This window comes from Cherax quadricarinatus, chromosome 37 (genome assembly GCF_038502225.1).
Source record: "Cherax quadricarinatus isolate ZL_2023a chromosome 37, ASM3850222v1, whole genome shotgun sequence".
In the NCBI taxonomy this organism is placed as follows: Eukaryota; Metazoa; Arthropoda; class Malacostraca; order Decapoda; family Parastacidae; genus Cherax; species Cherax quadricarinatus.
The window spans coordinates 20,619,815-20,630,375 of NC_091328.1; the positions used below are offsets into that span (position 1 = coordinate 20,619,815).

General features: G+C 40.1%; 1 non-coding gene across 1 annotated transcript; it reads right to left on the bottom strand.

Annotated features, from left to right (window-relative positions):
- Positions 1 to 360: 360 nt before the first annotated feature.
- Positions 361 to 433, bottom strand: TRNAT-AGU (transfer RNA threonine (anticodon AGU)). Its single transcript has one exon. It is a non-coding gene; the product is annotated as a tRNA-Thr (tRNA).
- Between the last annotated feature and the right edge of the window lie 10,128 nt (positions 434 to 10,561).

Below are 10,561 nucleotides of genomic sequence, written 5' to 3' on the forward strand. Positions count from 1 at the left end.
CAATGGTAAGATTATCTTTCATCTTTCAGGAGGAAAGCGCCAAACACTAAGGTTTCTGCTGTGTTAAACACTGATTCTTGTTCTGATAAAATGAGATCATTACTCTGTTAAACTGAGGTCCATGCTCTGATAAACTGAGATCCTTGCTCTGTTAAATTGAGGTCCTTGCTCTGATAAACTGAGATCCTTGCTCTGTTAAACTGAGGTCCTTGCTCTGATAAACTGAGATCCTTGCTCTGTTAAATTGAGGTCCTTGCTCTGATAAGCTGAGGTTTCTTCTCCGTTATACAGAGGTGAATGTGAGGCGAGTGCGCTGCCTACCGTGCCACGGGACATTCAAAATTGCCATGAACAACTGTGTGCCTCCAGGGAGGATCGAACTCCCGGCCTCTGGTTTACTAGACCAGCGCTCTAGCCACTGAGCTATGGAGGCAGATATTTCCAAATACTCAGAGCACAGCAGGGAGACGCTCAAGTTTTCATAAATTGTTGTCGTTGTGAATCAAGTTCTATACCAGGCGGTATAGATTCGTTGGAAACATTAAGCACAGTGTCAACAAATTATACTACGTTTAAATGGCTTTTCTTCCATATTTGATTACCCAGGCGCATTTATGAAGGCATAATGTATGTGTGGGTATGAACGACAAGATGCCTTATAATGCGGTGTATTTATTTATTTCTGTGTATTTGATAAAGCTCAGCCTTGTTCGAAACGTTGTATTAAAAGAGCCTCTGCTACAAGTGTCTTCGTCCTCACTTGTCGGTATTTGCTACTGTGTACCAACAAGATGCCTCTTATTGAATTCTTTCACATGTTTGTTTATTTACAGAAAACCTGAATCGGTTCCAACTAGAACAAGTTCAGGAGAGAACTCGATTTTTTTCAGTCATTCGAATGACGATATGTCAGCCTTTTGGATGATTTATCTTAATGTGGTTGAAGTAGCAGCACTGGCTGTTACTTGCTTCTCGTTAAAGGAACTAGTATCGGAATCTATGCGTAATACGGGCAGTGATATTATGGTACTTTGTGTATAACAAGACTGCGCCAATCTACCTGTCTGCTTTGCTGAAATGACATCACTGATATCCGAGCAACCTCTAGGATGCTGCTTCTCTGTTCAGGTTGACCAAATCATACAAGATAGTATCAATAAAGACACAGAAACTCCAAGAGGAAACTTAGAGTTTAGTCTTAAATCAAGAGCATAGACGAGGAAGAACTTGGAGGTGCTTTCCTTTGGCAGCAAAGAGAAATAATAAATACATATTCATTTACCCAGATGCATTCGGATACTCAGCATCAAGGGAAGAAATTGACCAAGTAACTACATTATCAGTAATCAATCTTAAATGTTTGGTCATCTCGTTGAGTGGATCACTGGTAATCCTAGTTCAAGAGCATGTGTAGTCTAGGATATCAAATAAGGGACAGTGGTTACATACTATGCATAGTAACGGGTGGTACGGTGATATTTGATAGTATGAATCTAATTAAAAGAATTTCTGTTGACCAGATGAACATCAGTGGCATCGCTGTGACAGTTCTGTCTATGGCCTTGAAGAAACAGGTGCTAATAGATGTATTTATATTGTGTTAGATGTTTACAATGAATTTTCTTTAAAGAACCTTGAGAAAATAACGAGTGGAGAACAGTTTGGCTTACAGTTGCAACAAATTACGGGATACGAGATTGTGAAACAAATTGTATGTTGCTAGATCGTGAAAGCTATACAGATACAATGAAAGGAAAATACTTTTATGTTACTTGTGCAGACAGGTGCAACGAGATGATAGCAGTTTAAGATTACTAATTCGGTGAACTTGACTGTATGAATGAGATAGCTGAAGGCCGAATGTTACTTCATACTACGCATGTCTATATAAAAAAAGGATTCAGTTTCATTGTGCAGAATTAGACACGTGCAACATCTGGGTATCTTTATTTGTAGACGTTTCGCCAGCCAGTGGTTTTATAAATACAATATAAGGACAAAATGAGGTAATCAGTCCTTCAGCCTTGGAGTTGGTGAACAGCACCGTATTCTTGAAGGAAATGAAGGAGAGTCATGGAGGTTGGCGCTTGTATACTGGCGACAGGTGTAGGACGCACAGCAGACGAAGATGTTGTCACTGGTAGGAGGGAATCTCCAGTGGAGGTAGGTTGTACCCAAGAAATGGGCCAGAAGTGCGAAATAAGGTTGTGTAGATGTCTTCTGTACCAAGATTCCCTGATGTTGAAGTGTCTGACAAGTTGTACATAATTTGTATACAATACCGACAAGATGCAGAATCAGATATTAGTGCAGCATCATGCTGTGTATTCCTGATAGTTTTACTGAATGATCTTGAATATTAAATATTTCTTAAGTATTCTTTTTCCATTTTTTTAATGTTTTTGGAAGGCACATAACACTATGATGAAACATTCCTGATTTTTTGTAAATACTTTACGAACATTTGAAAGCAATGCTGTCACTTTATACCAAAAAAATATGAAGTTGGAAGAAAATATCGGTGCATCGAAACACAAACTAGAGAAGACGAAGAGCTACGCCATGTTACTACACACATGTTTTTTTTAATCTAGTGACACAGAGTTAATGAAAACTCATTATGAAAAAAGGACACTTGTGTACAGTTCAGAACATTCATTAAAGCAAACGCTTCTCCACGAGTGGCTTCATCAGTGCTAAAACATTAAGCTAAAGCATGTTAGTATATAGAAGACAGTGCAGGCAACCAGAAGCAAAAGTGAGGTGAGGCTGGAGGTACGTCAAGTTGCAGAAAATATGTTGGACAAATATATATGAGGTACTGAAGCAAATTCTTGGCTAGCTTTGGGAAAAAAGACAAATACCTGGGTGGGAATGAATGGTTTTGATAAGGACTTACCTTGCATGGGCCAGTAGGCCTCTGCACTGTTCCTCCATTCTTGCTCTTATATGTGAGAGAGTTGGATTCAGCTTACTCTGTATAAGGACTGACGGAGGCACTTTTGAGTCAGTCGGGGATAACCAGAATCGGGAGCAGCAGCAAGCACAATCACTCACAGAACCATCCTCAGAAACCCGCAACCAAACATACTAGCCCAAAACAAACCACACTCCACATTCACAGGCCCCACCTCCCCCAGGACAAACCCCCACCTACACAGCAGACTCCCGAAACGTTTCCTTTAATAAATGTGCTGAACTGTACACAGGTGTCAATAGTCAAATTTTTGGCGTCTTGCTGACGGACTATAGATGTCCATCCCATTTAAAAACAATATCTCACTACATCCAAGATTCTTAAGAGGATTCCAAACACTGGAACCTTTCTTCCCGATGCATGATCCCACACTGCTTTTTCGCACATATAATAATAATAATCTGTTTTTATTTTATACGCCTAGCTCTTTTATTTCTTTTATACTTGAAGAAAACCCGCTGGATCTGGGTGCTGAAGAGGATCTCTCACTCAACTCCAGACTTGCATAACATCAGTAGCCAGAGCAGTGTCACGCTTCCTCACACTTCAGACAGAAGTTGCTCGGGAACGCTTGTACGTCGGCCTCTCACACAACAGATGACTGTCATGCCAGTGATACAACCCTCACTGGGAACGATCCCTGTAGGTCAGTCAGTAGCCTTCACTTACGCTCTTAACATCATGTCGGACGTCTTACTGGAGGGTATGAGAGGAGTCTTGCTGGCTGATCCACATCTACTCACAACCTTAACTGATCGTAATGATTCAACAATTAATGAGTCAACAAACACTGAAAAAAAAACAATACTTCTTCGGCGAGTATTTATATTTTGCTTATTTGTGTGGAGGAAATTCTTCCTTGTTTATTTTTAATACAGTTTTTATCACTAGTACTCTAATATATTATGACTTTTAGTTATTCAAAATTAACATTGCTAACATATATTTGTTGTTTGAGTTTTATAATGCATGATAGTTTTAGGTAACCTGAGGTGTTGTCACAGCAGAGTATTGCTAGGAAGTGTTGAGGCGCCGGGAGACGGGTCGTGGAGGCTGAAGAAATCAGCCTCTTGGACCCAGGAGAGTTTCAAAGTGTGGAGACCACTCTGGCCAGGTCATCCCTTCAACCTTCACCGGAGACTCGTCAGGTTCACCGTCACTAGGGTAATGTCACGATCTTTGTCATTAAAGAAATTTAATAATTGCAGTAATTATTAATTTAAATAATTAACTCAATGACATTAAAAAATGTAGTTAAAAGTAACTATTTAAATTCGTGTAGAAATATAATATTAGATAATAGCAATAAGGAACTGCTTGTACTACTTAACCTAAGGAACACCGTTGCTGTTGTTTTCTGAAACATCTGCACTGTTCAACTTCATGTGCACCAACGAGGCTTTCCCTTAAAGCGACTGCCACCACAGGGAAATCTAAAAAGAATTACTCTGCCAGGGATATGTCAGGGAGGCACGGTATATCAGACACAAAATGGTGATGCAGCTTTCACTAATTTATCACCTCAGGCTGCTCCGAAATGCCGAATTATGCAATACTAACAAGTCTTATCGCGTTTTTTCCGTATTGACTAATATTACGCTCTCTTCCTCAATATCCAAACCTCACTGCTGCCTCTTGACACTTTGCTCTGAATAATGAACCAACCTTAGGAATTTCTGGCACTACAACCACAGTAAAACAAACAGATTGCCTTAACTCACTGTGTGTGACGTCCATTGTAACTTCTCAGTTAACTCAGTTAAGTCAGCTTTCCATTGTATGACCATGAATTTAGTTCCAGCTCAATATCTTTGGTAAAGGTTAATTTTTTAACCGCACCCAACTTGTGAATGAGGTTATCTAGAGTGTTTGAATAATACCCAACTTGTGATTTAGGTAAGCTAGAGGGTTTGAGTAGTATCCAACTTTGAAGAAATACAGAATTTGAGTAATATCCAACTTGTAATTTAGGTAATTCAGCGGGTTTGATTAAAATGTAACTTGTGATTGAAGAAATACAGTGTGCTCTAGCAAAAACCAACCTAAAGAAACGTAGCATGTTTGGATAATATCGATATTGTGGTTAAAGAAACCCAGTGTGTTTGAGTACGAGGAGAACGTGAGGCGGCTGGAGGACGCTTGGGGCTACGCTGTGGACCTTCTTTGGATCGTTCAGGACAAACTCAACTTTACCAACGTTGTTCTTCCCATCGATGGCTTCGGCTCCGCCATGCTTAACGGTTCCTGGAATGGCATGGTCGGCGTTCTCTCGAGACAGGTTTGTTTTTCAAATATCATAATTTTTCAAGTATTCCTCTGTATCCTTCTTCAAAGCTGCCATAAATGTATTAAAAGTAGTTATTTAAAGAGTATGTGTAAAAAATGGTGAGTTAATTGAATATTCAAAGAAATCTCTTAAGAGACACGTTTCATAACCTTAGCTGACTCACGAAATCGTAATGACACGATTGCAAACAAGCCATACCACGGGCGGAGTTAGAACTCGCGATCAGAGTCATAAAACTCAAGTGGCTAGCGCGTCGGTATGGAGTTTTATGACTCTCTGATCGCGGGTTCTAACCCCGCCCGTGGTATGATTTCTCATCTTAGCTTTTTCCTCATTTCACCTTACCCGTAATCTTCCTTATTCGTGACGTAACACTAGTGCAGGACGGACCGATGCCTCATCTACAATTTCCTCTCCAAGACTGTGGAATAATAGTGTAAACATTCCTCATGCCATATGATACTGCACACTCATGTCTTAGGTCTCAAATTTAATATAATGACGTATGTAAATAATGATTCTGAGGATGATAAAACCATAATTGAATTATCAACTAATATAATGACAACTTAAGATCATGAACGTTTATTTACTGTATATTAAGAAAATGATTGTGTGCCAGTTTTGCGAGCTCTTTCCTGCGTAACGTGAGGTAAACCACTGCTCAACCGAGTGCTAGAAGGAATTTAGATAATAGTTTACAAGACAAATGTTGCTAAATCGTTACTACTGTTGTCCGTCAGTAATTTTCATAGTTGTTTGTTTGTGTGTGTGTGTGTGTACTCACCTAATTGTACTCACCTAATTGTTGTTGAACGGGTCGAGATTCGGCTCCTGGCCCCGCCTCTTCACTGAACGCTACTAGGTCCTCTCTCTACCTGCTCCATGAGCTTTATCATACCTCGTCTTAAAGCTATGTATGGTTCCTGCCTCCACTACATCACTTGCTAGACTATTCCACTTCCTGACTACTCTATGACTGAAGAAATACTTCCTAACATCCCTTTGACTCATCTGAGTCTTCAACTTCCAAGTGTGACCCCTTGTTTTTGTGCCCCCTCTCTGGAATATCCTGTCTCTGTTCACCTTGTCTAATCCACGCAGTATTTTGTATGTTGTTATCATGTCTCCTCTAACCTTCCTGTCCTCCAGTGTCGTCAGGCCGGTTTCCTTTAACTTTTCTTCCTAGGACATTCCCCCGAGCTCTGGAACTAACCTTGTCGCAAACCTTTGCACTTTCTCTAATTTCTTGACGTGCTTGACCCGGTGTGGGTTCTAAACTGGTGCTGCATACTCTAGTAGGGGCCTTATGTACACGGTGTATAGTGTCTTGAACGATTCCTTACTAAGGTATCGGAACACAATTCTCCGGTTTGCCAGGCGCCCAATATGCTGCAGAAGATATCTGGTTGATGTGCTCTTCCGGAGACGTGCGCGGCCTTTCCCCCTGGCCCGGTTCACACCTCCTTAGACAACCTAGACACCCTCGACTTACCAAGAGTAACCATATTGATGCTAAACTTAATGCGGACGCTCACTCAACATGGGGAGTCCTGCACCAGTGATCCTCGCTTCAAGACGTCCACTGGCCTAGGCCTCCGAGTCGCCGGATTACATGGTTGCGCCACCAACCCCAGCCTAGCCTGTTGCCTGTAGGTCTATCCGTGAACTGAGAAAGGGACAGGGTGACTCCCGTCCACAAGTAGCACTGTGTGACGTCACATGTTAGCCGCTAAGTCTAGCAAGGGGTCGTCTATATACTTTATGGATGGTACAAACTATGATACTCAGCTATGCTACACAACATATACAGGGGATCAGCAACTATGCTGACAGATGTGTGTTTCCGGAGACATGCTCGGTGTTATACTCACCCCAAAGATCCTTGAGCGAGGTTTGCAGTGAAGATGATGGCATTTTTAATACACAAGCATCCACGCAAAAGTTCCCTCTTCCCCTTGACGAGTCCAGCAGGGATAGTGTAGATACAACACATAACATTACTTGCAGGCGTTCAGAACGCAGTGTACGAGCGAAGAATAAGCAATAATGGGGATTACAATTTTCCAACTTAATGTTCAACATTTCTTTAATAACCGTTACCTTCTTGAGGTTGAACTAAATAACTACAATCCCGATGTTATACTTTTGAACGAGACAGCTGCAAGAGTTGATCAACATATTAAATTACGTGGATACTGTACTGTGGAGAAATCGAGAGGACCCTATAGTGGTGTAGCCATCTTGGTTAAACTAGGATATACATTTAAAAATATTCATGTGGATGAAGATAACATTCTTGCAATAGAACTAACAACGTCGCATGGACAAATAGTGATAGGAACTGGATATTTTCCCCCGAGACAGCCATATATAGAGTCAATTCCTCTACATAGGATATTAAGCAGAAATATTCCAACAATTCTAGCTGAAGATTTTAATGCTCATCACCCTGCCCTCTTCAACTGTGGAGCTGGTATTCCACTGGGTGACTTAAAAGGAAAACAACTCTTTAATATCATGACAGCTAGAAACTTGTCATTTCAAGGCCCATTCTTCAAATCGTACATTGGACCTCATCCAGGAACACCAGATATAGTACTGACAAACAGAGACTGTGACATCTTTCACTGTCGTATATCTCCTGGTGGAAATGTAGGATCTGACCATATCCCTGTTATAATACAACTACAAACTTCTCCATTTAGAATACCTGTAACTCCTAAACCCAATCTTAACACCCTAGGATTTGACCCCTTCAGGGCATATCTGGGTGAAGATGAAACTGTGTCTTTGGAAAATCTACCTTCCAGTGCAATTGATGATGCAATCAGGTCCCTGCACAATCGAATAATTGAAGCTACCAATGCAACTTGCCAATTAGTTTCCACAAAGATATACCAACAATATAAACCTACTAGAGAAATTAGAGACACTTTAAGAAATTATCAAGCAGAATGTCGAAGGCATCTTCAAACGCGACAACCACCAGCAGCTACACTGCAACGATTAAGGCACGAATTAATTAACATGATTAGTCAACACAAACGAGACATATGGAAATTTCTAGTTCTTCAAGCTAATCAATATAAACGTGAACCAGCAAAATTTTGGAGTAAGATCCGACAACTTTTAGGGGCAAAGCACAAGGCTCCTAACTACCTAGTTCATACCTTCACTGATGAGGATGATGATGTTGAAATTAAACTTGACGATCCACAGGACCAGGCTAATTTGATGGGTGATGTATGGGAGAAAATTCTCTCTCACAATAACAGTCGTCAATTTAATAATAATCATTATCAGTTAGTAAATGAATGGAGAGATGAAAACTTGGATGATCTACAACCACTACCTACCATCGATACTTCAACTCTTGAAGATACCCACCCACTTACTAGACCTATTACATTATTAGAGATAAGTCAGGTTATTGGAAGAATGAGAAATAGAGCCCCTGGCCTCTCTGGAATAACAATGAAACAAATAAAGTACCTACCTAGAAATTGCAAACAGTCCTTGGTAAATATCTTTAATGCCATCTTGGCCTCAGGACATTTTCCAGTTGTTTTTAAGACTGCTAGAATGATCTTTCTTGCCAAGCCCAATAAAGACATCCACCAACCTGGGAACTATAGACCTATATCTTTACTTGAAGTCACTGGAAAAGTCCTTGAGAAAGTCATTTCCAACAGATTGAATTACTATATGGAGTTTAATCACTTGTTTACTGAAAAACAATTTGGCTTTAGAACACATAGAGGTACCAATCATGCAATAAATGTTATTTTTGACACTAGCAAGTCTAAAACAGCAGGGCAATCTTGCCTTAATTGCCACCAGAGATGTTCATAAAGCTTTTGATAGCTTATGGCATGATGGCCTTATATACAAACTCATTGACCTACCAGACCATAACTGGACTTTTCTCAGAGTAATTTATAATTTCTTAACTCAAAGAAAAATCATTCCCACCTTTCATGGCAAGTCGACAGAACCTTTTATACCGACGGCTGGTGTCCCACAAGGTTCTTGTCTCAGTCCACTTCTGTTTAACATTTATGTGAATGACCTTCCTCAACCAGAGTTTAATGACACAATTGTGACACAGTTTGCAGATGATGTTATTCATGTCGTCTCATCAACTCCAGTAACAGGAAAATACAAGTATGAGAGGGTCATAGAAAAAATGAATATTGAACTTCGTCGAACATCTAATTGGGAGAAGAAATGGAGAATTACGACTAATCCTGACAAGGTCCTTGTTAGCACGATAGGATGTTTTGCATCAACCATTGAAGATAAAGGGGGTATCTCCATCAGAGGTACACCTGTAGCCATTAGAAACCCGAACAAGATCTTGGGATATGAAATAGACAGGCTGCTCCACTCAACATCTCATGTAACTAAAAAGATCAACACAGCCAAAGCCGGTCTTAGCAGACTCTTTCGATTCAATCAAGCCCCTCAACATGTCAAAAAACATCTGTATAAAATGATAATAAGACCTATACTCGAATACCCTTGTGTCCCAATGTCATTAACAACAAAGACCAACATGCTACGGTTACAAAGGGTCCAGAATAGAGCTCTTCGCTTTATTACTGATACCAGGAGGAGAGACAGAGTTAAAATGGCAGATTTACACACACAACAAGATATTACTGCCATAAATGTACGCCTTGACACCCTAAAAAAGAAACAACTTTATACAATGCAAGAACTATACATGCCAGATAGAGAACATCCTATACAAGTGATAAATACCACCGATTACACCATCAATACTCCGCCTCACAGGACTCAAAGAATGACTCTCCCACAGAGGGTTCGTCGTTTTATTCATAAAGATGATTACCCTCGACCCACGATTTTGAGCAACTTACCTGATGAAGAAGATTGGATACCACCAGAACCCTTCTATGTAAACTGAAAATCATCGCCCCCAATTAGGGAGACATCTTAAATAACTTTCTAATGTAAAATTATGCTATTGACTATTGTTGGACACCACCATTAAGAAGCTATTGTCACGGGCTCATAAACTGGCCAGAAAATATTGCCTTTCTTGTCGTATAAATATCTGTTGTGCAATCGCGGAAAAAAAAAAAAAAGCAATTGCAACTTGTATAACTACAACCAATTCAGAGTCATGTACTTATATACCTATTATATTTATGTGACTCTGATGGGTTAGTATTATACCCCTTAAAGAATATCTTATCAATTCAAATACACTTTTTAAATTACACCAAAGTGGTTGGGCCACTTACCTTTTATATCCTACCTCTCCCCCC